The sequence below is a fragment of the Elephas maximus genome, chromosome 1, assembly GCF_024166365.1.
Source record: "Elephas maximus indicus isolate mEleMax1 chromosome 1, mEleMax1 primary haplotype, whole genome shotgun sequence".
In the NCBI taxonomy this organism is placed as follows: domain Eukaryota; kingdom Metazoa; phylum Chordata; class Mammalia; order Proboscidea; family Elephantidae; genus Elephas; species Elephas maximus.
Window position 1 is genome coordinate 80,611,137 of NC_064819.1, and position 26,523 is coordinate 80,637,659.

General features: G+C 41.7%; 3 non-coding genes and 1 pseudogene across 3 annotated transcripts; 1 reads left to right on the forward strand and 3 right to left on the reverse strand.

Annotated features, from left to right (window-relative positions):
• Window positions 1-1,743: 1,743 nt before the first annotated feature.
• On the reverse strand, window positions 1,744-20,632 carry LOC126062154 (etoposide-induced protein 2.4 homolog; annotated as a pseudogene).
• On the reverse strand, window positions 2,640-2,721 carry TRNAS-AGA (transfer RNA serine (anticodon AGA)). Its single transcript has one exon. It is a non-coding gene; the product is annotated as a tRNA-Ser (tRNA).
• On the forward strand, window positions 19,926-19,997 carry TRNAA-AGC (transfer RNA alanine (anticodon AGC)). The gene has a single exon. It is a non-coding gene; the product is annotated as a tRNA-Ala (tRNA).
• A 2,573-nt stretch (window positions 20,633-23,205) lies between the features above and the next one.
• TRNAS-GCU (transfer RNA serine (anticodon GCU)) lies at window positions 23,206-23,288 on the reverse strand. The gene has a single exon. It is a non-coding gene; the product is annotated as a tRNA-Ser (tRNA).
• Window positions 23,289-26,523: the final 3,235 nt, after the last annotated feature.

Below are 26,523 nucleotides of genomic sequence, written 5' to 3' on the forward strand. Positions count from 1 at the left end.
AGAAAGAGCAAAGATTAAACATGTGCTTCACAGAAGAGTATGCTCAACTGCCCAATAAGCAATTTCAAAAGTTACTGGTGTGAGGGCCAGGAACAATGCAAGATAGGTCCTGCCCGCAAAGAACTGTGGGGAAAAACCAGAGTACCTGCCTGAGCATTGACCTGGACCAGAAGAAATCACAGCTAACACCTGACTTTGTGGTAGCTGTCAAGTGGATCCTGTTAGCTAGTACAAAAACAGCCCCATCCGCCATAGTTTAGATATGTTTTTCCCTGGTCCCTCTGCACATATCCTTGCACATAAAAACCGGGTATATAAGCCCACAACCCACACTTTCCTGCATGGACCTCTACCTGGATGACATTCAATGCTTCCTGTCCTTCATGAGAATCCTAGTGTCAACCTCTGTATATCCAAAAAACCAAACCCATTTCCGTCGAGCAGATTCCGACTCATAGCGAACCTATAGGACAGAGTAAAACTGCTCCCATAGAGTTTCCAAGGAGCACCTGGTGGATTTGAACTGCTGACCTTTTGGTTAGCAGCCATAGCTCTTAACCACTACACCACCAGTGTTTCCCCTCTGTATATATGTTCCCCAATAAAGCCTTGTCTGATCGACATGGCTTTTATTTCTTTTTCTCCCCCTCCCCACAAGCTCAGTGGGCTTAATAAACCTACCCTTCAGCTCCTATTTGCAGCAGTTAATATTCCTTTGAAATACCAGACAGACCTGGCAATGGCCAACAGTAAATCTCAGATATCCAGAGTTAAAAGTTCAGATTCTCTGAGCATTTTGTTTTTCAGTGGTGCTTGCTCAGAATTGGTTACCTCCCTGTAGTATGCACCAGCGAAGAAACCCTTGCCCCTTTAAGGGAAAGAAAGAAAAACACTCCTGAAAACCCAACAGATCTGGCTGCAAGATCTTTCCTCCTGTCCCATCTCTTCAGACTTATTTTTTGCAGTGAAACAAGAGAGATCAAAATCTATCCAGAGTTAAAAAAACAAGACAGTGATGGCTATAAAAGGAGTGACCAGGACCAACTGAGGTACTCCTTCACCCTCCACATCCAATACACGTGCTTCACAGAAGAACAGAAATAACAAATCCACAAATTCAACAGCTAATTTTACAAAACCCATTCATCCAAGAGTGGAAGGCAGGGAGGGGAGGTGGGAGAGTAAATGGGACAGAGAGAAAAAGTATTCAAATCAATTCAGGCACAAGGTCTGGCATATGCAAGAAAATAGCTACAGAAAAACTTGTGGTCCTTTCACACTCATGGTATTAAAAATCCACATACTGGTGTCAGGAGGATTCTGCTTAAGTGCACCAGAGACAAAATTCCAGTTCCTCAGAGAGAACAGAATATGTAAAGCGCCCTTGGCAGAAAGAGTCCTGCCTTCCCTGGGTCAGGGGAGGTAAAGAGTGAAAAGAGCTGCCACATCCTCCTTCCAATCCTACCCATCCCCTGTGGGTGGCAGGTGAAGTCAGTGGCCTGCAGCAGCCTTCAGTTTGTCAGAAGACAGATGTGGTGAAGGAAACCTCTCTGTAGAAGTTGAGCAGACTACAGGTAGACTGTCTTGTTGTTGGGTCCGTTATTTAAGAAGACCCCCAGGGAGAAGAGTCTCAACTGGAAAAGATACCCTTTGTCAGGGGTCTTTGCTTCACTGCTGTGAGCAAAGCCAAGGGCAAACCAAATCCAAGTAGTAGGGGCAATTTCTTTCTACGTTTGACAACCACTAGTACATTTCAATTCCCTTATTGAATTGGCGATATTCAAAGCAGTACAGTGAATACAGAAGGGAAACATGAAGCTGACCAACAATATTGATGGGGAAGAGACTCACAAACATCACCTGGGAAGGAAAAGAGCCTGCAGCAAAAAGTTGAAGAGCGTATCAGCAATTACTTTGCCGACACTAGGGCATGGGTAAGGCTTCTTACCTGATACCTTAAATGCCATACCAGCTATATCTTGAAACCAAGTGACATTGAAAACTTTGCTAAGCACAAATAGGGGAGCACCCAAAGAGCACTAAAAATTGACATGAGGAAGAATTCCAGCCACAGCCAAACATCTCCATGTAGTAATGCATCACCAATAATTTGTGCTCTTCCTAACTGAAGCACAGGAATACACACTTGGTAAAACAAGAGGAGACTCAAGCAGAATACTCCTCCATTCCAAGGCGTGAGCCCTCAAAAATTCTACCAAGAATACTTGGCTCACTCTCTTGCTCTGGCTTTATACCCTGGGCTCTCCTCTGTGTCTGGACACTGTTTTGCCTTCTTTGACGCTGTTCCTCCCTCCTTTACAGTATTGGAGCCTCCAGGTTTGAGATGGTACAGGTACCCCAGATGGAGTCCTTGATTCCCCTTGCAAGGTCTTGAGGAAAGGTTTTGACGCTGTGGGCAATCTCTTTGCTGTCCTTCACTATCAACTACAAAGGGAGAGAGAGCTGCCTCAAAATCTGTCGGCGTGAATTGCCAAAGCAGCTCTGTCAAGGGCCCATTCGCCTCCTCCGTGCCCCTTCCCCCAAAAAAGAGCCTTTACGGTGCAATCAACTCCGGAGCTGACAAATGAGTTTCTAAGGAGTCACTCGGAGCCAATGCAGCACCAGGACGCCAACTATTCCGTAGTCGGCAGGATTCGAACCTGCGCAGGGAAATCCCAATGGATTTCTAGTCCATCGCCTTAACCACTCGGCCACGACTACAGCTGACTCACTTAACTGCCTTTTCTTCCACGTGGAATCGGACCTGTGCCCTTCGCAGCCATTCCTGCAGCTGGTCTCGTGGGATGCAAGAGCTGGACGTTATTAACTGTAAGGAAAATTCAAATTAAACGCAATGAAAAAATATTCCCCTTCACCACAATGGCTTAAGATAAAAGGAGTGAAAATATCAAGTGTTGCTGATAATACAGAACAACTGAAACTTTCACACATTGCTGATGACATTGTCAGCTGACACATTCACACTTGTTCACTATTTAGAAATATTGCCCGAAACGAAATAAAACAAAAAAATCAGTAACCCTGAAACTCCACACTTGCATTTAGACTCAAGAAAAATGAATGCTTATTGCCCTTGAAAGGTATGTGCAAAAATGTTCATTGCAGCATTAGTTGATTTATATGTACATCAACAGCAAAATGAATGAAAAAATTGTGATATGCAGTATTAATACAATGGAATATGACAGCAATAAAAAAGGACTACTGCTACTAGACACAATATGAATGTACCTAATGAAAAACGTATTAAGTGAAAGAATCTGTTCTCAAATAAGCACCTATTGCATGATTCCATTTATAGTATTTCAAAACACAGGAAAACGGTGGTAGAGGTCTGAAGATTGGAATTGATTAGGATAGATACAAGGGAGCTTCTGAGAGCTGAAAAATTCTTTATCTTGGTCTGCAAGTTGCTCATGTGAGATGTACATATGTAATAACTCATTGAGCTGAACAGTTAAGTTGTATGCCTCTTACTCTTTCTGAATAAATCCTCAATTTAAACAAAAAGAAGAAGGAAGGATTTCCTTGGATATCTTCTCACCTCCAGCACATCCTATCTCATTAAGCACTGTTGAAATTGTAGTATGCAAATTGATGCCTTCTAAGAACTGTGTTTTGCCTGTATGCGAGCATTAGAAACTTTTGTATCAATTTGACTGTGCCAGGACATTGGACCCCTCCTATTAAGCAAGTAAAACAATTTGCAGGAATTGGGTGAGTGGAATGTGGTGCCGGCCACTAATCATCAAGCACTAGAACTGTGTTGCCACTTACAAAATTGTAAGATTGATTGGACACCTAGAACCCAAGCAAATACACAAATCTGATGAAATATTATTTACTTTTATTTATTATTTTAAAATGATATTAATCTTAATTAAGCCTGCTTTCTATATTTGTAATTTAACATTATTAGCTAAAATAATTAAAAACACAAACCAGTTGATTGCAGCTGATTCTGATGAATGATGACCCCATGTATGTCAAACTACAATTATGCTCCATAGAGTTTTCAAAGGCTGATTTGTTCAGATGTAGATGGTCCAGGCTTTTTCCCAGGGCTTCTGGGTGGATTCCAACATCCAACTCTTTGACTGTAAACCCAACATGTTAACCGTTTGCACCACTCGGGGACTCCATTAGCTAAACATGGAAGTCAAATTAATATTATTTTTTTGTAACTCTAATTTACGTGTGTGAATCAAGGTTAAGAAGGCTAAAGGAGCCAGATGACAAGTGGTGTATGTGCTAGAGAGCTGTGGTCTGAAAACAGGCCTCGGACATGACTGAAAATAAAGAAGGAACCCTGTCTTTGGTGACAGCTCTCCTTTCAGAATCAGCTTCTCTGAAATGAATGAGGAAATCGCAGCAGCTGAAGACCATCTGCAAAGTAAATTTTAATGAAACCCCTCCATGTGTCTGGACAGGTTCTCAAACTCAGTCTCTGATGAGCAAAGGAGTTGAGGCTTTCTGCCTTAACTTCATTTTGATGTGACAGTCATTTTGGATGTAAGTATTTAAAATATGTCATCCAAAAATATTTTAGATTCTTGTACAAATTCTTTCTTCCTAGCATGAAGTCCAATTCTTCTTAGTTTAGAGGAAAAAATTCATCTACATTCCATTTTTCCCAGCTCTACGGTTGGTCTGAATGAGCCTGGGCCTATGCTGGGGAGATGTTACACTAGGTCTATTAGGGGAGGGAAGAAATTAATATCAACTCCATGTGAATCTCAATACAGAGATTAAAATGAGTTTTTATGGGGCAAGGAGTGAGCTAAACTACTGTGTAAACATCATTCTGGAGTACGCAGCAGGGAAGGGGGAGGAGAGAGACACGTCAGCTGAGAGACAGAGGAAAGAGTTGGGGTGGTGTGAAACGAAAGAAAGAGAAAAATGAGAGAGAGGAAGAGGTCAAGGAAAAGAGAAGGAGGCTTGTTCCAGAAGAGCATTCGGTTCATTTTCCCCAAGACTGCCTTGCCTTTGAGAGTGATTCACTGTTCTTTCTCTCCTGGGGTAGACATGCTGAGCACTGTGAAGAGGGTTAACCAGGTTGAATTTTTGTTTGCAGTTCAGGTGTTGTTGGTATTGGTGGCTTCAGTGGGAGCTGCAGGGATTTCCTGATTTCAGTGGATGGGTGTGGTGGGAGCATTGTTGAGAGAAGAAGCGGGATGGGCACTCAGCTTTGAGATTAAGCACCACTGCAATTGGGGAAGTTCATGAGGTTTTGCTTAAAGTGAAAATAATATAAAAGAAAGTTTCCACTTGTTTGCTCCACATATTTCTAAGTCTTAAATGAAGCCTATTGAAACCCAGCATTTTCCTAAAGTAATTCTATCTGGCCCCTCTACTCTTCACATCCTGCTCTTTACTCAAAAGGAGTCTAAAGTGAGGACTGTGACCACAGAGAGTCAGAGACTCTGTACAATCCTTAATAACTACATTCTCGGCCATCTTTTCCTCAATCATAGTATAGGCTAAGAGGCAATGTAGGTTTGTTCTTCCCAAGTCAATCAAGTAGGTAACCTCAAAATTGGCTTAGGGATGGCCTGTGACAGGCTGCTAGAAGCTGGATAGTTATGGCTTTTGGAGAGAAGAGGAAAGGGGGTGATGCATTACAAAAGACCTCCAGGTCATTTGGGTTTTCACCTCTGCTACCATAATTGATAGCTCCTTCCTACAGAGAAACTAGCCATTTCCTTGCCTTCAAGCCTTTGGCTGCAAGGTCCCTCTAAAAGATTTTTCTCCTATTTAGGTCAAAACATATACACAAGAAAAACCCTTTTAGTTCATATTCTGGATTGTATGATCATATCTACATTGATTCATTAAGATTGTTATTTTTCTTCTCAGGATCAATAATTGAAAATATTTATAGGGAAATATAGAATCGTTCCACAAGGAAGTGGCAACTGTCCTGAAACAATGTAGCCCTTGCCCGAGGTCTTTGGGTTAATGTGTCTGTGCTCTCCTCTTTTGGCCCATGGTGTTTAGGATTTGTGCTTTGTTTCTTCTTTGGTAGTTTCTTCATGAAGTGAGACTCTCCCATCCACCCAGAGACTGAGTTCAGGACAGCTGGACAAAGACATTTCTATGCTCTTCTGTGGCTTCTTTCTGCTCGATATCCAAGTCCATGAATGAGAGGTCAACAAGACTTGGCAGCAAGTCTTTGCCTCCTCAACATAAACCTGGGTTAAACATCTACTTCTCAACATTTTAGAACATGCCAGAAAAGGGGATGAGACAAAAAAAGGATCTCTTCTTTGGTAAGAATGAATTCTTCTTTTCCTGACATTATTTGAGAATCCTGTGTTCTCCATTCTGCAGAAGGAACATCAATTTTTCCCAAGCACTAGAGCAGACTTTTCTTCTTTCAGATTCTCTAGCCTCTTAACACTCAGCTTTCCATCAAACCCTACAAAATGGGCATGCAGACGGTGGCCCATATAACAGTGATTATTGAGAGTGCTTGGAGAGAACACAAATAACTTTAAGTGAGCACCATTGTTTCAGCAAGTTAGTTAAGAAAGAAGCATAAAGGCCAAAACGACTCAAGAAAGACATAAGGTTCTAGAGGCAGGGCCAAGATGGCAGAATAGACCGACGCTTCCCGTGAGCCCTTTTGCAACAAAGTCCCAAAAAAACAAGTGAAACAAGTATATTTTTGATAAGCTCCGAGCCCTGAACATCAAAGGCAAAATTAGAAAACAAGCTGAGTGGCAGGCGGAGGAAGAGACAGACCAGAAGCAGAGAGGTGTTAATGGAACTGAATTCCCAGGAGCCCTTAGGCACCATTCCCAGGAGTGGCTGTGGCAGGCTGGTACTAGCACCATGCCCCAGTTTCCTCAGGGAAAAGCAGCCACCAACACAGCCTACTCACAGCTCCAGAACCAGAGAGGAATGATGTTTTTGGCAAAAGCTAAGTATGTGCATATATTTTACCATGCCCCCAACTCCCAAGCTGACTTCAGTGGCTATTGATCTCCCTGGGTCTGAGATAGGCCCAGCTGAGTGCCTAGAGCCATTTTCCCGGCCTTGGAGAAGGAATAAATTTGCAGTTGGGGGAAAAGATAATTTGCCAGCTCAACTAAGCTGGAGAGCTCAGGACAGAAGTGGCTCCTTTTCAGACATAAACAGTCTGTGGACTTTGAGTACCTCTCCCCCCTGCATGGAAGTGTGTGGGCCTATTTCAAGAGAATAGGCCCTTGTTGGCAGACTACAACTCTTTCAGCTGTGAGGTGGAGAGGTGGGTGTTTGATGTTTGACACCACTTTTGCCAATTAAACTGGGGTTCTCACCTACCCACATCAAGGGCCTAAGGACTGGTGGCTCCACTTGGGTCACCCAGCCACCCATGACAGCGTTCCAAGGATAACTGGTACCTCCCAGCCCCTACGACCAAAAACATTGGGTGCCCATGGTCCATCTGCAGAATACACCCACCTGTACAAGCTAGGGAAGAGGAACGTGCGTTCCTCAGAGACACTTGGGGGACCATTCTCAGCCCCCTGCCTTGTTTAGAGTGTGACCCTCTGCTGCAAGCAGATACCAGTACCTACACCAATCACCCCTGCCCTTCTAAGACTTTAGGACAGAGCCTGTACCAAGCACTTGATGACCAGCTACCTGGACACCTGAGCTGAATCCATACAAGAAAAGTAAATGGACTCCTAGACGAATACACCTGATAGCAGCTCTAGCCATCTGGTGACAGGATGTCAGAGCTTCAAAGGTGAAAATAATCAAGCTAGCTCACTCAAGAAACCCATCTGGGCATATCAAAAGAAAACAAAGCAAGAAGCTAGGATACAGTAAGCAAACTTAAAATAAATTAATATAATAACTTATAGATGGCTTGGAGACAAAAGTCAATGTCAAATCACATAAAGAAACAGACCATGATCACTTCAACAAGATCCCAAAATGAAGAATAAAGGGATCTTCTAGATGAAACTGACTTTCTGGAATTACCGTATGCAGAATACAGGAGATTAATATACAGAACCCTTCAAGACATTAGGAAGGAAATCAAGCAATATGCACAAAAAGCCAAGGCACACAGATGAAGTAGTTGAAGAAATTAAAAAGGTTATTCAGGAACATAATGAAAAATTTAATAGCCTGGAAGAATTCATAGAGAGATGGCAATTAGAAATTCAGAAGATTAACAATAAAATTACAGAAGTAGACAACTAAACAGAAAGTCAGTGGAGCAGAACTGAGGAGGTGGAAGCCAGAATTAGTGAGATTGAAGACAAAACACTTGGAACCAAGATACTAGAAGAAAAATCAGATAAAAGAATTCTAAGAATGAAGAAGGATCAGTAGTTGGAGAATATGGCCCTGGTGATAGAAACAGTGCTGGAGATCAAACGATAGAATTTTGCAAGACCAAAGACTTCTTCATTGCAAATACCTTTTTTTACCAACATAAATGGCGACTATACATATGGACCTCGCCAGATGGAATGCACAGAAATCAAATTGACTACATCTGTGGAAAGAGACGATGGAAAAGCTCAATATCATCAGTTAGAACAAGGCCAGTGGCCGACTGTGGAACAGACCATCAATTGCTCATATGCAAGTTCAAGCTGAAACTGAAGAAAATCAGAGCAAGTCCCCTAGAGCCAAAATATAACCTTGAGTATATCCCAACTGAATTTAGACACCATCTGAAGAATAGACTTGTCACATTGAACGCTACTGACCGAAGACCAGACGAGTTGTGGAATGACATCAAGGACATCATCCATGAAGAAAGCAAGAGGTCACTGGAAAGACAGGAAAGAAAGAAAAGACCAAGATGGATGTCAGAGGAGACTCTGAAACTTGCTCTTGAGCATCGAGCAGCTAAAGCAAAAGGAAGAATTGATGAAGTAAAAGAACTGAACAGAAGATTTCAATGGGTCTCTTGAGAAGACAAAGTAAAGTATTATAATGACACATGCAAAGAGCTGGAGATGGAAAACCAAAAGGCAAGAACACGCTCGGCATTTCTCATGCTGAAAGAGCTGAAGAAAAAATTCAAGCCTCGAGTTGCAATAGTGAAGGATTCCATGGGGAAAATATTAAGTGACGCAGGAAGCATCAAAAGAAGATGGAAGGGGGGGCGGAGCCAAGATGGCGGACTAGGCAGACGCTACCTCGGATCCCTCTTACAACAAAGACACGGGAAAACAAGTGAATCGATCACATACCTAACAATCTACGAACCCTGAACAACAAACACAGAATTAGAGACGGAGAACGAACTAATACGGGGAAGCAGCGATTGTTTCCAGAGCCTGGAGCCAGCGTACCAGTCAGGTACGGCACAAGCACAGAGACCTGCTCCACCCCCCTGAACTAACCCCGGGAGGGGGACCAGCCGGTTCCACAGGCGGCGTGGGACGCAGCCGGTAGGAGAAGTCCCCGGGAGGCAGTGACTGGTCTTGGAGCAGAAAGACCAGCATCCGAGCCGGGGAACCATCCCGCAGGGATTTGGACTGGACGCAGGTACGCCATAAACACGGAGAGTTGCTCCACCCCCCTGAACTAACCCCGGGAAGGGGACCAGCCGGGTCACGCGGGCGGCGTGGGACGCAGCCGGTAGGAGAAGTCCCCGGGAGGCAGCGACTAGTATTGGAGCGGGGGGAACAGCATTCCAGCCGGGACACTCGGTTACGGCACAAGCACGGGGAGCTGCTCCACCCATCTGAACTAACCCCGGGAGGAGGCCCAACTGGTTCTCAGAAGCGGCACGGCCACGCGGCTGGAGGGACGAGAAGTCCCCGGGAGGCAGTGACTGATTTTGGAGTCGAGAGTGCACCGTCCCAGTAGGGGAGCCTTGACGCTGGGCGTGGGGCTGGAAGCGGAGGATCTGACCGTGACTCCAGCGGGCCAGACCCCCGGGGGCAATCTCCACACAGCCAGCACACATAGGCGATGCGCCCGCGGGAATCTCAGATATAAGAGTCATTCCAAGCAAGACAAGCAACTCTGGCTATATTCTGAGGTGCTACTCTCCTATCTCTCTGTTCCCTCCCCCACCCTCCCCAGGCGGCTTCATTAACATCTGATAGCCTGAGCCAGAGGGAGAACTCTGATAGGGATCTGACTGCATTTTTTTTTTAGCGGATTTTCTGGAAAAACTAGTTTCCCAGTGATGGCTCGGAGACAACAATCCATATCAAACCACTTAAAGAAGCAGACCGTGACAGCTTCTCCAACCCCCCAAACAAAAGAATCAAAATCTTTCCCAAATGAAGATACAATCCTGGAATTATCAGATACAGAATATAAAAAACTAATTTACAGAATGCTTAATGATATCACAAATGAAATTAGGATAACTGCAGAAAAAGCCAAGGAACACACTGATAAAACTGTTGAAGAACTCAAAAAGATTATTCAAGAACATACTGGAAAAATTAATAAGTTGCAAGAATCCATAGAGAGACAACATGTAGAAATCCAAAAGATTAACAATAAAATAACAGAATTAGACAACGCACTAGGAAGTCAGAGGAGCAGACTCGAGCAATTAGAATGCAGACTGGGACATCTGGAGGACCAGGGAATCAACACCAACATAGCTGAAAAAAAATCAGATAAAAGAATTAAAAAAAATGAAGAAACCCTAAGAATTATGTGGGACTCTATCAAGAAGGATAACCTGCGGGTGATTGGAGTCCCAGAACAGGGAGGGGGGACAGAAAACACAGAGAAAATAGTTGAAGAACTCCTGACACAAAACTTCCCTGACATCATGAAAGACGAAAGGATAGCTATCCAAGATGCTCATCGAACCCCATTTAAGATTGATCCAAAAAGAAAAACACCAAGACATATTATCATCAAACTCACCAAAACCAAAGATAAAGAGAAAATTTTGAAAGCAGCCAGGGAGAAAAGAAAGGTTTCCTTCAAGGGAGAATCAATAAGAATAAGTTCAGACTACTCAGCAGAAACCATGCAGGCAAGAAGGGAATGGGACGACATATACAGAACACTGAAGGAGAAAAACTGCCAGCCAAGGATCATATATCCAGCAAAACTCTCTCTGAAATATGAAGGCGAAATTAAGATATTTACAGACAAACACAAGTTTAGAGAATTTGCAAAAACCAAACCAAAGCTACAAGAAATACTAAAGGATATTGTTTGGTCAGAGAACCAATAATATCAGATATCAGCACAACACAAGGTCACAAAACAGATCGTCCTGATATCAACTCAAATAGGGAAATCACAAAAACAAACAAATCAAGATTAATTAAAAAAAAAAATACACATAACAGGGAATCATGGAAGTCAATAGGTAAAAGATCACAATAATCAAAAAGAGGGACTAAATACAGGAGGCATTGAACTGCCATACGGAGAGTGATACAAGGCGATATAGAACAATACAAGTTAGGTTTTTACTTAGAAAAATAGGGGTAAATAATAAGGTAACCACAAAAAGGTATAACAACTCTATAACTCAAGATAAAAACCAAGAAAAACGTAACGACTCAAATAATATAAAGTCAAGCACTATGAAAATGAGGATCTCACAATTTACTAAGAAAAACGCCTCAGCACAAAAAAGTATGTGGAAAAATGAAATTGTCAACAACACACATAAAAAGGCATCAAAATGACAGCACTAAAAACTTATTTATCTATAATTACCTTGAATGTAAATGGACTAAATGCACCAATAAAGAGACAGAGAGTCACAGACTGGATAAGGAAACATGATCCATCTATATGCTGCCTACAAGAGACACACCTTAGACTTAGAGACACAAACAAACTAAAACTCAAAGGATGGAAAAAAGTATATCAAGCAAACAATAAGCAAAAAAGAAGAGGAGTAACAATATTAATTTCTGACAAAATAGACTTTAGACTTAAATCCACCACAAAGGATAAAGAAGGACACTATATAATGATAAAAGGGACAATTGATCAGGAAGACATAACCATATTAAATATTTATGCACCCAATGACAGGGCTGCAAGATACATAAATCAAATTTTAACAGAATTGAAAAGCGAGATAGATACCTCCACAATTATAGTAGGAGACTTCAACACACCACTTTCGGAGAAGGACAGGACATACAGTAAGAAGCTCAACAGAGACATGGAAGATCTAATTACAACAATCAACCAACTTGACCTCATTGACTTATACAGAACTCTCCACCCAACTGCTGCAAAATATACGTTTTTTTCTAGCGCACATGGAACATTCTCTAGAATAGACCACATATTAGGTCATAAAACAAACCTTTGCAGAGTCCAAAACATCGAAATATTACAAAGCATCTTCTCAGACCACAAGGCAATAAAACTAGAGATCAATAACAGAAAAACTAGGGAAAAGAAATCAAATACTTGGAAAATGAACAATACCCTCCTGAAAAAAGACTGGGTTATAGAAGACATCAAGGAGGGAATAAGGAAATTCTTAGAAAGCAATGAGAATGAAAATACTTCCTATCAAAACCTCTGGGACACAGCAAAAGCAGTGCTCAGAGGCCAATTTATATCAATAAATGCACACATACAAAAAGAAGAAAGAGCCAAAATCAGAGAACTGTCCCGACAACTTGAACAAATAGAAAGTGAGCAACAAAAGAATCCATCAGGCACCCGAAGAAAACAAATAATAAAAATTAGAGCTGAACTAAATGAAATAGAGAACAGAAAAACAATTGAAAGAATTAACAAAGCCAAAAGCTGGTTCTTTGAAAAAATTAACAAAATTGATAAACCATTGGCTAGACTGACTAAAGAAATACAGGAAAGGAAACAAATAACCCGAATAAGAAATGAGAAGGACCACATCACAACAGAACCAAATGAAATTAAAAGAATCATTTCAGATTATTATGAAAAATTGTACTCTAACAAATTTGCAAACCTAGAAGAAATGGATGAATTCCTGGAAAAACACTACCTACCTAAACTAACACATTCAGAAGTAGAACAACTAAATAGACCCATAACAAAAAAAGAGATTGAAACGGTAATCAAAAAACTCCCAACAAAAAAAAGCCCTGGCCCGGACGGCTTCACTGCAGAGTTCTACCAAACCTTCAGAGAAGAGTTAACACCACTACTACTAAAGGTATTCCAAAGCATAGAAAATGACGGAATACTACCCAGCTCATTCTATGAAGCCACCATCTCCCTGATACCAAAACCAGGTAAAGACATTACAAAAAAAGAAAATTATAGACCTATATCCTTCATGAACATTGATGCAAAAATCCTCAACAAAATTCTAGCCAATAGAATCCAACAACACATCAAAAAAATAATTGACCCTGATCAAGTGGGATTTATACCAGGTATGCAAGGCTGGTTTAATATCAGAAAAACCATTAATGTAATCCATCACATAAATAAAACAAAAGACAAAAACCACATGATCTTATCAATTGATGCAGAAAAGGCATTTGACAAAGTCCAACACCCATTCATGATAAAAACTCTTACCAAAATAGGAATTGAAGGAAAATTCCTCAACATAATAAAGGGCATCTATGCAAAGCCAACAGCCAATATCACTCTAAATGGAGAGAACCTGAAGGCATTTCCCTTGAGAACGGGAACCAGACAAGGATGCCCTTTATCACCGCTCTTATTCAACATCGTGTTGGAAGTCTTAGCCAGGGCAATTAGGCTAGACAAAGAAATAAAAGGTATCCAGATTGGCAAGGAAGAAGTAAAGTTATCACTATTTGCAGATGACATGATTCTATACACAGAAAACCCTAAGGAATCCTCCAGAAAACTACTGAAACTAATAGAAGAGTTTGGCAGAGTCTCAGGTTATAAAATAAACATACAAAAATCACTTGGATTCCTCTACATCAACAAAAAGAACACCGAAGAGGAAATAACCAAATCAATACCATTCACAGTAGCCCCCAAGAAGATAAGATACTTAGGAATAAATCTTACCAAGGATGTAAAAGACCTATACAAAGAAAACTACAAAGCTCTACTACAAGAAATTAAAAAGGACATACTTAAGTGGAAAAACATACCTTGCTCATGGATAGGAAGACTTAACATAGTAAAAATGTCTATTCTACCAAAAGCCATCTATACATTTAACACACTTCCGATCCAAATTCCAATGTCATATTTTAAGGGGATAGAGAAACAAATCACCAATTTCATATGGAAGGGAAAGAAGCCCCGGATAAGCAAAGCACTACTGAAAAAGAAGAAGAAAGTGGGAGGCCTCACCTTACCTGACTTCAGAACCTATTATACAGCCACAGTAGTCAAAACAGCCTGGTATTGGTACAACAACAGACACATAGACCAATGGAACAGAATTGAGAACCCAGACATAGATCCATCCACGTATAAGCAGCTGATATTTGACAAAGGACCAGTGTCAATTAACTGGGGAAAAGATAGCCTCTTTAACAAATGGTGCTGGCATAACTGGATATCCATTTGCAAAAAAATGAAACAGGACCCATACCTCACACCATGCACAAAAACTAACTCCAAGTGGATCAAAGACCTAAACATAAAGACTAAAACTATAAAGATCATGGAAGAAAAAATTGGGACAACCCTAGGAGCCCTAATACAAGGTATAAACAGAATACAAAACATTACCAAAAATGATGAAGAGAAACCCGATAACTGGGAGCTCCTAAAAATCAAACACCTATGCTCATCTAAAGACTTCACCAAAAGAGTAAAAAGACCACCTACAGATTGGGAAAGAATTTTCAGCTATGACATCTCCGGCCAGCGCCTGATCTCTAAAATCTACATGATTCTGTCAAAACTCAACCACAAAAAGACAAACAACCCAATCAAGAAGTGGGCAAAGGATATGAACACACATTTCACTAAAGAAGATATTCAGGCAGCCAACAGATACATGAGAAAATGCTCTCGATCATTAGCCATTAGAGAAATGCAAATTAAAACTACGATGAGATTCCATCTCACACCAGCAAGGCTGGCATTAATCCAAAAAACACAAAATAATAAATGTTGGAGAGGCTGCGGAGAGATTGGAACTCTCATACACTGCTGGTGGGAATGTAAAATGGTACAACCACTTTGGAAATCTATCTGGCGTTATCTTAAACAGTTAGAAATAGAACTACCATACAACCCAGAAATCCCACTCCTAGGAATATACCCTAGAGATACAAGAGCCTTCATACAAACAGATATATGCACGCCCATGTTTATTGCAGCTCTGTTTACAATAGCAAAAAGTTGGAAGCAACCAAGGTGTCCATCAACGGATGAATGGGTAAATAAATTGTGGTATATTCACACAATGGAATACTACGCATCGATAAAGAACAGTGACGAATCTCTGAAACATTTCATAACATGGAGGAACCTGGAAGGCATTATGCTGAGCGAAATGAGTCAGAGGCAAAAGGACAAATATTGTATAAGACCACTATTATAAGATCTTGAGAAATAGTAAACCTGAGAAGAACACATACTTTTGTGGTTACGAGGGGGGGAGGGAGGGTGGGAGAGGGTTTTTTATTGATTAATCAGTAGATAAGAACTGCTTTAGGTGAAGGGAAAGACAACACTCAATACATGGAAGGTCAGCTCAATTGGACTGGACCAAAAGTAAAGAAGTTTCTGGGATAAAATGAATGCTTCAAAGCTCAGCGGAGCAAGCGCAGGGGTCTGGGGAACATGATTTGCGGGGACTTCTAAGTCAATTGGCAAAATAATTCTATTATGAAATCATTCTGCATCCCACTTTGAAATGAGGCGTCTGGGGTCTTAAATGCTAACAAGCGGCCATCTAAGATGCAGCAATTGGTCTCAACCCACCTGGAGCAAAGGAAAATGAAGAACACCAAGCCCACACGGCAACTAAGAGCCCAAGAGACAGAAAGGGCCACATGAACCAGAGACCTACATCATCCTGAGACCAGAAGAACTAGTTGGTGCCCGGCCACAATCGATGACTGCCCTGACAGGGAGCACAGCAGAGGACCCCTGAGGCAGCAGGAGATCAGTGGGATGCAGACCCCAAATTCTCATAAAAAGACCAAACTTAATGGTCTGACTGAGACTGGAGGAATCCCGGCGGCCATGCTCCCCAGACCTTCTGTTGACACAGGACAGGAACCATCCCCGAAGACAACTCATCAGAAATGAAAGGGACTGGTCAGCGGGTGGGAGAGAGACGCTGATGAAGAGTGAGCTAATTATATCAGGTGGACACTTGAGATTGTGTTGGCAACTCTTGTCTGGAGGGGGGATGGGAGGATAGAGAGAGAGGGAAGCAGGCAAAATTGTCAAGAAAGGAGAGACTGAAAGGGCTGACTCAAGATGGGGAGAGTAAGTGGGAGTAGGGAGTGAGATGTATGTAAACTTATATGTGACAGACTGATTGGATTTGTAAACGTTCACTTGAAGCTTAATAAAAGTTATTAAAAAAAAAAAAAAAGAGTGTCCAGAAAAAAAAAAAAAAAAGAAGATGGAAGGAATCCACAGAGTCATTATACCAAAAAGTATTAGTCGATATTCAATCATTTCAAGAGGTGGCATATGCTCAGGAACCGATGGTACTGAAGGAAGAAGTCCAAGCTGCTCTGAAGGCACTGGCAAAAAGCAAGGCTCCAGGAATTGATGGAATATCAATGGAGATGTTTCAACAAACAGATGCAGCAATGGAGATGCTCACTCGTCTATGCCAAGAAATATGGAAGACAGCTTTCTGGCCAACTGACTGGAAGAGATCCATATTTATGCCTATTCCCAAGAAAGGTGATCCAACCAAATGTGGAAACTATAGAACAATATCATTAATGTCACAAAAGCAAAATTTTGCTCAAGATCATTCAAAAATGGCTGCAGCAGTATATCGACAGGGAACTGCCAGAAATTCAGGCCAGTTTCAGAAGAGGACGTGGAACCACGGATATCATTGCTGATGTCAGATGGATCCTGGCTAAAAGCAGAGCATACCAGAAGGATGTTTACCTGTGTTTTATTGACTATGCAAAGGCATTCGACTGTGTTGATCATAACAAACTATGGATGACATTGCGAAGAGTGGGAATTCCAGAACACTTAATTTTGCTCATGAGGAACCTTTACACAGATCAAGAGGCAGTTGTTCGGAGAGAACAAGGGGACACTGACTGGTTTAAAGTCAGGAAAGGTGTGCGTCAGGGTTGTATTCTTTCACCATACTTAGGTAATCTGTATGCTGAACAAATAATCCGAGAAGCTGGACTATATGAAGAAGAACGGGGCATCAGGATTGGAGGAAGACTCATTAACAACCTGCATTATGCAGATGACACACCCTTGCTTGCTGAAAGTGAAGAGGACTTAAAGCACTTACTAATGAAGGTCAAAACCACAGCCTTCAGTAAGGATTACATCTCAACATAAAGAAAACAAAAATCCTCACAAATGGACCAATGAGCAACATCATAATAAACGGAGAAAAGTATGAAGTTGTCAGGGATTTCATTTTACTTGGATCCACAATCAACAGCCACGGAAGCAGCAGTGAAGAAAGAAATCAAAAGACACATTGCATTGGGCAAATCTGCTGCAAAGGACCTCTTCAAAGTGTTGAAGAGCAAAGATGTCACCCTGAAGACTAAGGTGTGCCTGACCCAGGCCATGGTATTTTTCAATCACATCATATGCATGTGAAAGCTGGACAATGAATAAGGAAGACCGAAGAAGAATTGACACCTTTGAATTGTGGTGTTGGCGAAGAAAATTGACTATACATACCATGGACTGCCAAAAGAACGAACAAATCTGTCTTGGAAGAAGTGCAGCCAGAATGCTCCTTAGAGGCAAGGATCCTGAGACTGCGTTTTACATACTTTGAACATGTTGTCAGGAGGGATCAGTCCCTGGAGAAGGACATCATGCTTGGCAGAGTACAGGGTCAGTGGAAAAGAGGAAGACCCTCACCGAGGTTGACTGACACAGTGTCTGCAACAATGAACTCGAGGATAACAATGATTGTAAGGATGGCGCAGGGCTGGGCAGTGTTTTGTTCTGTTGTGCATAGGGTCGATATGACTTGGACCCGACTCGACGGCACCTAACAACAACAACGACAACAAAAAAATGCACTGTAAATATTCCTAGAGCTGTTCCAGGAGAAAGCTAGGCTCAGTAGCCTTTTGTTTACGAGTTAGAAAGAAGTATGGGAAAACTGAAAGTATCTACACCAGAACAGCTTAGTGAGTCCTAGATCCTCAGACTAGAGGCCTGGTGCACTGAGTTCTCCAGGTGTTTGATGGATTCACTAAGAATGTATTTAAACCAAAAACACTTGGTCACTGCTTTACTTTTTTTTCTCATTCTTTCCTTGAATATTTAGCTCAAACACAATAAAACTAAGTGGCTGCAAATGCAAGATACTCCAGCTGAAAGCCCTCAGGGAATTCTGCTTCTAAGCCCCAGGCTGCTTTGCTGGCACTTGGGATCAGGACAACGCTGCCTCCTTGTGGCTTTTTCCAAAGCCTCCAATACCAACAAGGGCTGTTCCAGAAACACAGAACCACACAAGCACTTTCCAAAATGCTCAGCGATGGGAAGAGCAGTGAGGAGCTCTCAGTCACAAAATTTTGGGCAAAACCAGTCTTATCTGTTTGTGGGACATATGCTTTGAAAGCACTTACTTTAGCTTCTCTTTTCCCGAGGGCCTGCAGAAAGAATAGTAAAGATGGGAACTTGGTCCCTTTCTACTTGTGTTCCAGTCCATATCCTATACTTTCCTAGAGACCCTTCCTCAAACCCTATTCCTCTTCTCTCTGCCACCTACTCCTCTGCTGCTGCTTCTCTCCTCCACTCAGTGTCCGCCTTTCTCCCAGCTATAAACCCTGCCACTCTCTCGTATTCACTCCCTTCTTCGAGCCCACTCCTTCTCGCATTCCAGTTCCCAGAGAGGTGTCTTTGTGGTATAGTAGTAACTTAACTTATAGATTTCGGGCACTCATCCCTTCCATCCACAAAGATCTGGAATTTCTCCTTCATATCTGAGTGACAGTCTCATCACATCAGGAGTTTTCTGACTTTCCTGGGATGGGTGGGTCTGGGATTAGGGAAAGTTAATAAAGAGCAAATTCATTTTGAATTTGCACATTAAGTGCATCTCTTGTGCTTTCCTCATTAAGGAATTTTGGTATAAAAGAGACGTTTTAATGATAGAAGAGTACATCATTCTCCTCTCTTCTACCTTCTACCTCTTCAAAAGCAGAGCTACAGCATCAAGGAGTCAAAACTAAGTTTCCAAATCCAGGTGCTGGACGCAGGTGTTTGTAGGAGCATGACTGTACTTGTCACTCTTCGTTTCAGCCTAATCAACCCGTTGCTGTCTAGTGGATCCTGACCCCATAATGTTTCCAAGGAGTGACCTTGGACCTTTTGGTTAGCAGCCATAGCTCCTAACCACTGTGCACCAGGGACCTGTTTCCATCAAATTCTTTGTATTACTTAACATCTAGTCTTACCTCCTCACCTGGATTTTCATTCTTTCCTAGAACTCATCTTCATATTCCCGTGCACTATCTTCTGTGTCTTTCTGCAAGCTTCATAGGTACAGAAGAAGGACTTTTCAAGAAGACATCAGAAGACTTAACCAAACGTTCAATCCTGCTACTCTCCCTCGTGGTGGACTGGAACTGACACTCAGGCAATTGGCTAAAAGTAGTCCTTGAAAAAGCCAATGACTGCTGGGAGATCTCAGAATCATTAGGTCCGGAATGTGTTTTTTTTCCTTCTCCTGGCATAGTTGTGAGGCAGGATCTAATCCAGGAACACAAGAATTGAACATAATGGATGTTTACTTGTGGAAAGTTGTTTTAAAAAGCCTGTAGACTATGCTACAAGTCAGTATTATGGATTGTTCTCATAACTTTATGCAAAATGGGGGTGTAGCTCAGTGGTAGAGCATGTGCTTAGCATGCTTGAGGCCCTGGGTTTAATTCCTAGCACCTCCATGTTACCCTTTTTCTTTCCTCACAGCTGAATATTGGCAAATTTCTTTCTTGGTTTCCCTATTTTCCTCTTTGTGAATATCTTTAGCTGCCTTTTTCCTACCCATAAAAAAAAAAAATCGTTTGATAGTTACTCACGTGGACCATACTCCTGGGCACTCCTCGGGCCTCCCAACTTGACTGCTTAAGCAGAATGAAGTCAGGAGGAACTGAAATAAAAGAAGGTGCTCACTCAGGGCCTGCTGACGGTGAAGCAACAACATTCCACCACTTCATAGACAGCCTAGTCTCCTTTACTACAATTTCTCCTTATTATTAACAAGTAGGGAAGGAAAGGACAGATGGAAAGAGAGAGGGGTAAGTGACTGTTGGACAAATTCCTTTTGAGCCTTCTCCTTTTTCCCCCTCACCTGTGCCTGTGCCAATGGACAGATTGCAGGTTCAGGAGAAAAGTGTCCTTCTGATTTTCTTTTTCCCATTCCTCTTACACTTCCATGCCCTCCCACATACTCTTGGTCAGCAAAAAGCAAGTGCAATCACCTGTCATGGATACCTGTGATGCCCACCACAGAGATCTGTGATCCTAGCTCTTTGTTAATGGTGAAGAAGTGTTTGGATGCTATCCACAGGTAAGGCATTTCTCAGGAATCCCTTAGTCTTCCAGCATCCACAGTTGATAAAATTATTTCCAGAAATGGAAAGATCTGCTAAGCTCTCTTCAAGCCAGGTATGTCTTGGGCAAAAAGAGCTGCATCTTTCTATGTAAAAAATACCTTTACTCTCTTTTTCTTAGGAGGAAGGGAATTTTCTGACTTCCTGCATTGTAGAGAGAGCAGAGGAAACGTAGGCAACCCTGGTAGTCTCAAACATCCTGGGCCATACCAGTTCAATGCATCCTAAAGACCTAGTTTAAAACCCTCTTTAAGCTTCTCTTCTAGTTCTTCCACACCGACATCCACCTTCCTCTTCTTATCTTCCCCTTCATTTTTTTCATCAGATAATGTGTGATCTTCACCCTCACTTTCCTTTTTCCTGGCCCCCCTTTATCCTGTATCCAGTGCTTCCTCCTAGCGAAAATTTCCTAGCAGCTCAAAAAAAAAATTTTTTTTTCAGTTCACTCCAATTCCCTCAGCACCACTTCCTAGGCTGGAAGTTCTCAAACATGGCTGAATGGACACATCTGTGGAGACTTCAACATTACAGATCCCATCCTGTCTATATCCAGTGATTCTCAGTCCATTTGGGATCTATAAAGGTAGAATCAGGAATGCATATATTCACAAAGTTTTCAGGCAGTTCCCCAGCTTTGGGAACCACTGCATTCTGATCTAAGGCATTTACTTCCCTATCAACTCTGTATTGGACTTTGCTACTATCTACCTTGCAATGTCTTTCTGCTTCTAAGCACCCATGTCAGCTACTTCCCAGTGCCACCTGAGCCTCAGTGGGTTTTCTGAGGGAGGTTAGGGTAAGGGAGACCACTAGTGTTGGGAAGAACAAAAGAATTGACATATAATGTATTCTAATTTTTTTAATGTTCAGGAAGACTCAAACTTCCCACATGTGAGAAAAATATCAGAATGAAAACTAAAAGCAAGAGAAGACACAATGATTAAGGATTGCCTCCTAAATGTCACATGTGGGTTGACTGATACCACAAATTTTGGCAAGAGGCTAAAACTCCTATACTTTTAGCATCTGTGATGGCTGAGGTTTGAATGACAGTCCAGCGGCAGGAGAGGGCTGTTACAAAAGGTTAATATGCTTGCAGTTCTTTCTCAGCCCCATCACACCTCCCTCATACTTCTTTGTGGTTCTCAGAACCCTAGCTGCAGTTTTGCAAGACAAAGCCACTACTCCATTTCCCAATCAGGGTTTTGGACTCCAGGGTTTACTAGAAGGGTGACTGTCTGTGACACCATATACTTACTGTTTTTCGCGTAGGATCTGTTTTCTCCTTTGATGTGCATCTAAGTTTCCCAAGTCAACTTTTTGGGTTCTGCTCATTTGTATCCTTAAGGACAATTATCTGCTGTGGCTCTGATAGCCAGGAATAGTGGACAGGCGGACCCCAATGTGATGGGTAGCAAATTTGTAATACCATGAAGACTTTGGAGATGAATAACTAATTTGGAGTTTGAAGCTGAAGGTACTTGAATTACTGCTGGGTATAGGGTTGCTATAAGTCGGCAATGGTTTCGGTTTTTTGTTTGGAAGGGAGCAGTGGTTAAGGTGGTCAACTGCTCACCGAAAGTTTGATGGTTTGAACTATCAGCGGCTCCAAGGGAGAAAGATGTGGCAGTCAGCTTCTGCAGATTTACAGCCTTGGAAACTGTGGTGCCGCTATGAGTCAGAATGGACTCCAGGGCAGTGAGTATTTTTGGTTATTAATGACTGCCCATCGCTGAGATTTCAATGGCCTGGGTTTCAACTGCTCCCTTTTCCTGAAAGGAGTCCTGGTGCTGCAAGTGGTGAAAAGCTTAGCTGCTAAGTCAAAGGTCGGCAGTCCAATCCATCATCTGCTCTCTAGATACCCCATGCAGCAGTTGGATTTTAGTATTTCCCTGGGAAAGGAGTCCCTAGGTAGACTTAAATAGTTTACACTTGCTTGTTGCTAACGGCAAGATTGGAGTTTCCAGTCACCCAGAGGCACCTCGTGATCTACTTCCAAAAAATCAGCTATTGAAAACTGTACAGAGATCGTTCTACTTGGACACACATGAGGTCACCATGAGTCAAAATCTGCATAAGGACAACTGGTTTTCTGCGGAAAACATGTCCAAATATGGATTCCCCTTGATTTATGGAGGCTTCTTATCTCTTATGGCTTTTGCCTGCTGCCTGAACATTTCTCTGAAACAATATCGGGGATCCAAACCAAATACAGTCAAGTTATGAAGAGCAAGAGGAAAATGATGTCTGTCTGGAGAATCCGTGCTTGGCCAAATGGAAGACGATAGTCCAAAGCTATGTTTCACTGCTTGGGTAGCACTGGGCAAATATCAGGAGGTTAAAAACAAAAACAAACAAAAAACCAAACCAGTGGCAGTGGAGTTTATCCAGATTCAGAGCGACCCTATGGGACAGAGTAGAACTCCTCCTAGGGGTTCCAAGGAGCAGCGGGTGGATATGAACTGACAATTTTTTGGTTAGCAAGAATCCACCAGGGCTCGAAATCTCATTTCCACAACACAATGACATAAAGAAAGAACGACCGAGGATGGGATTTGAACCCACGAATGCAATGCACAATGGATTAGCAGTCTATCGCCTTAACCACTAGGCCACCTCGCCAGGAGTTAACTGAAAGTCAATCAAAGAGAAGAAAAGCTTATACACGCAGTTTTTCTTTGAAATAATTTAGACATCAGCACATCCCCGGGGTAGCCCAGCCAGAGCCTCACTCGGGGGCTTTGTGGTTTAGTTGCTTAAGAAAAAAAAAACAAAACTGTCCCCAGGGTCCTTTCAAACTCCCTCCCCCTTATCTTTTTTTCTGTCTCTTTAATAACAGTACAAAAGAGGTGCTTCATGTGCAGGCTTTTGTTCTGGGTGATTGAAGAGATTCTGGTTCTTCTTTTCTCCCCTTTCTTGTCATCTTCCTTCTGCTGTCACAGTCACGTTAAGGAATGTAGAAGCTCATAGCATAGAAAGAAGAGCATTCAAGGAATCCATTGGGTTCTATTTTTCCTGTCTATGTGTGCAGGAATTGAATGGAAAATATTAAGAGAAGTGATTTTGTATTCCTTCAATATTGGGTTTAAACAGTGTTGGAGCAGAGAAAAAGTGTAGAAGAGGATTGAAACCAGGGCCTCATACATGGAATGCCTGTGCTCTACCACTGAACTACACACACCTGTTCCTGAGGTGCTGCTGGATAACTTTTATCTAAAAGTGTTACTTCCTGAGATTCACACTCTAAGACCATTGAGGTAGTATTGCTCAGTGTTAAGAGACATCAGCACCTGCTCTAGGCAGGAGGGGCTCAAGAACCAGTGGAGGGTGCTGATTCTTTATAGGACTTGAAAGTGAAGGCAGAGATTGGAAATATGTGTTGGGTAAATAGCCACAAGAGGTTTCGAGGGTAGCTTTTGTACAACCTGGAGTTGTTAAAAGTCTGTCTTGTATTACGGGTGTCAAAGAATCAAGTCCCCATTTTCAGCTCTTTTGATTTCCTCTGTAGTTGTCTTAACCTGAGGCACAAAGCTAAAGAAATTAATCTTTTCATGGCCTAAAAGTATTTACTGTATTTGCTGTTTGCTCAATCAGAATGTATGGACTGGATTTGATGGAGGAAAGCCAAAGCAGAAGAAAACCACATAGTGATATATTCTGCATTTCATTATAAGGGTCTTTTCTCTTCTGCGGGAGGTATCAGGAAACTCAGGGGCCCTACCAACATCCAGAAGAGGAAATCATAAGGCATGCATGAAACAGCAGCTTCAGAATTTAGAGGAAGGCGAACTATAAGAATAAGATTGAAGGTAAGTAGACAGGATTGAAAGCATAAGAACAAAAGCGAGTGAAGCATTTATACATTTAAAATTCCTAAAAGTCATTTCTAAACAAAAGGAGGTACAGAAAACGGAGTTTTGAAAAAATGGGGATGGAGGGGCACTGGAGGAAGCCTGGAAAGGGAGAAGGTAAGCTCATATGAAATTCAAGACATCTTGGAACACACTTCTCAGAATGTTAATACAGTGAACTCAGGATAACACTTTGGTCTCCAGCTTGGACTGGTGAGTGATCAGTAAGCACAGGCATGTGGAGCGTGGATAAACCCTGAAAAATGTACTTTGAGATTTGGGGATTGGAAATTCATTTGGGATACCTGTGGAAAACAAATAAACTTGCTCCAAGGCTCTTCTAGAGCCCTGAGATTTATCACAGTTAAAACTCAGTTATTCAAACTACATAAGAAAACGAAGAGAAAATTTATTTCCTGGTACCAGATTTCTAGTGCTTATTTCCTTTTTCTCCTGCTAGTTTGCCCATATATAAGCCTTTGCTAATATTCTTAAAAATAACATTGAGTCTTTTGAAATTGGCAGAACATGATTTTCTGTCAGACTTGTTCTTTCAGTTGGCTCATGGGATTTGTACAATAAGAACAAGAAATAGTGTGTGGTAGGTTTCACTTAAGGAGAAAACTAGAGTGTCATACGCAAAACTGAAGGGGATGTGCATATATTTCTCTCTGTGTGTGTATGTGTGTGTAAATGCTGGGTGGCATCTTGGCTGTTTGATGCTGTAAAAGCAATATGCATAACGTCAAGCATCCATCAATCCAGTATCATTCAGAATAGTTTCACTGTCCTAAAAATATCCTGTGCTCCACCTATTCATCCCTCCCAACCTCCCTCCCAATGAATTGCTGCCCTTTCCAACCTGTCATATGTTTGAAATCATACAATATGTAGCTTTTCCAGAAACACTTCAGTTGCTTAGCGATATGCGTTTAAGATTCCCCCGCCGCTTTTCATAGCTTGGAAGCTCACTTATTTTTGTTGCTGAATAACACTCCATTATATGGATGTGCCACAGCTTGTTTATTCATCTATTGAAGGACATCTTGATTATTTCCAGTTTTTGGCAATTATCAGTAAAGCTGCTATAAACATTTGTGGGCAGGTTTTTGGTGGACATAAGCTTTTACTTCATTTGAGTAAATACCTAGGATCACAATAGCTGCATCACACATTTATGTATGCGTATGTTTTTTTTATGTTTATGTACGGGCTGTATTTTGGCCCTTGTGGACTTGTTTTAATTTTCTTCAGCTTCATCTTGGACTTCCACTTGAGCAACTGATGATCTGTTCTGCAATTGGCCCCTGGCCTTGTTCTGCTCTCTTTATATTTGCTTGAGTTATAGGGATAATTCCTTGATTTTGGCTCTTTCTTCTTTTTGGATGTGTGCTTTTACTGCTATCCACTGACATCTGATCACTGCTTTTGCCGTGTCCCAAAGGATCTGGTAGGAAGTGTTTTTTATTGGTGTCTATGAATTTCTTTATTCTGTTCTTAATTTCTTCTATAACCCAGTAGTTTTTGTGCAAGGTGTTGTTCAGTTTCCATGTGTTTGATTTTTTTCCCTTGCTTTTTCTGTTATTGATTTCTACTTTTATGGCTGTATAGTCAGAAAAACACTTTGTATTATTTCTATCTTTTGGATTTTGTTAAGGCTTCCTTTATGGCCTAATACGTGGTCTATTCTGGGGAAAGTTCCATGTGTGCTGCAAAAGAAAGTATACTTGGCTGCTGTTGGATGGAGTGTTCAGTATATGTCTATGAGGTCAGTTGAGTGATTGTGGCATTTAGATCTTCTGTGTCTTCATTGAGCTTCTTTCTGGATGTTCTGTCCTTCACCAGCAGTGGTATGTTGAAGTCTCCTACTATCATTGTGGAGCTGTCTATCACTCTTTTCAATGCTATTAGAGTTTGTTTTATGTATTTTGGAGCCCTGTCGTTTGATGTTAAATATTTATTATGGTGATATCCTCCTGGTATATTGACCTTTTAATCATTATATA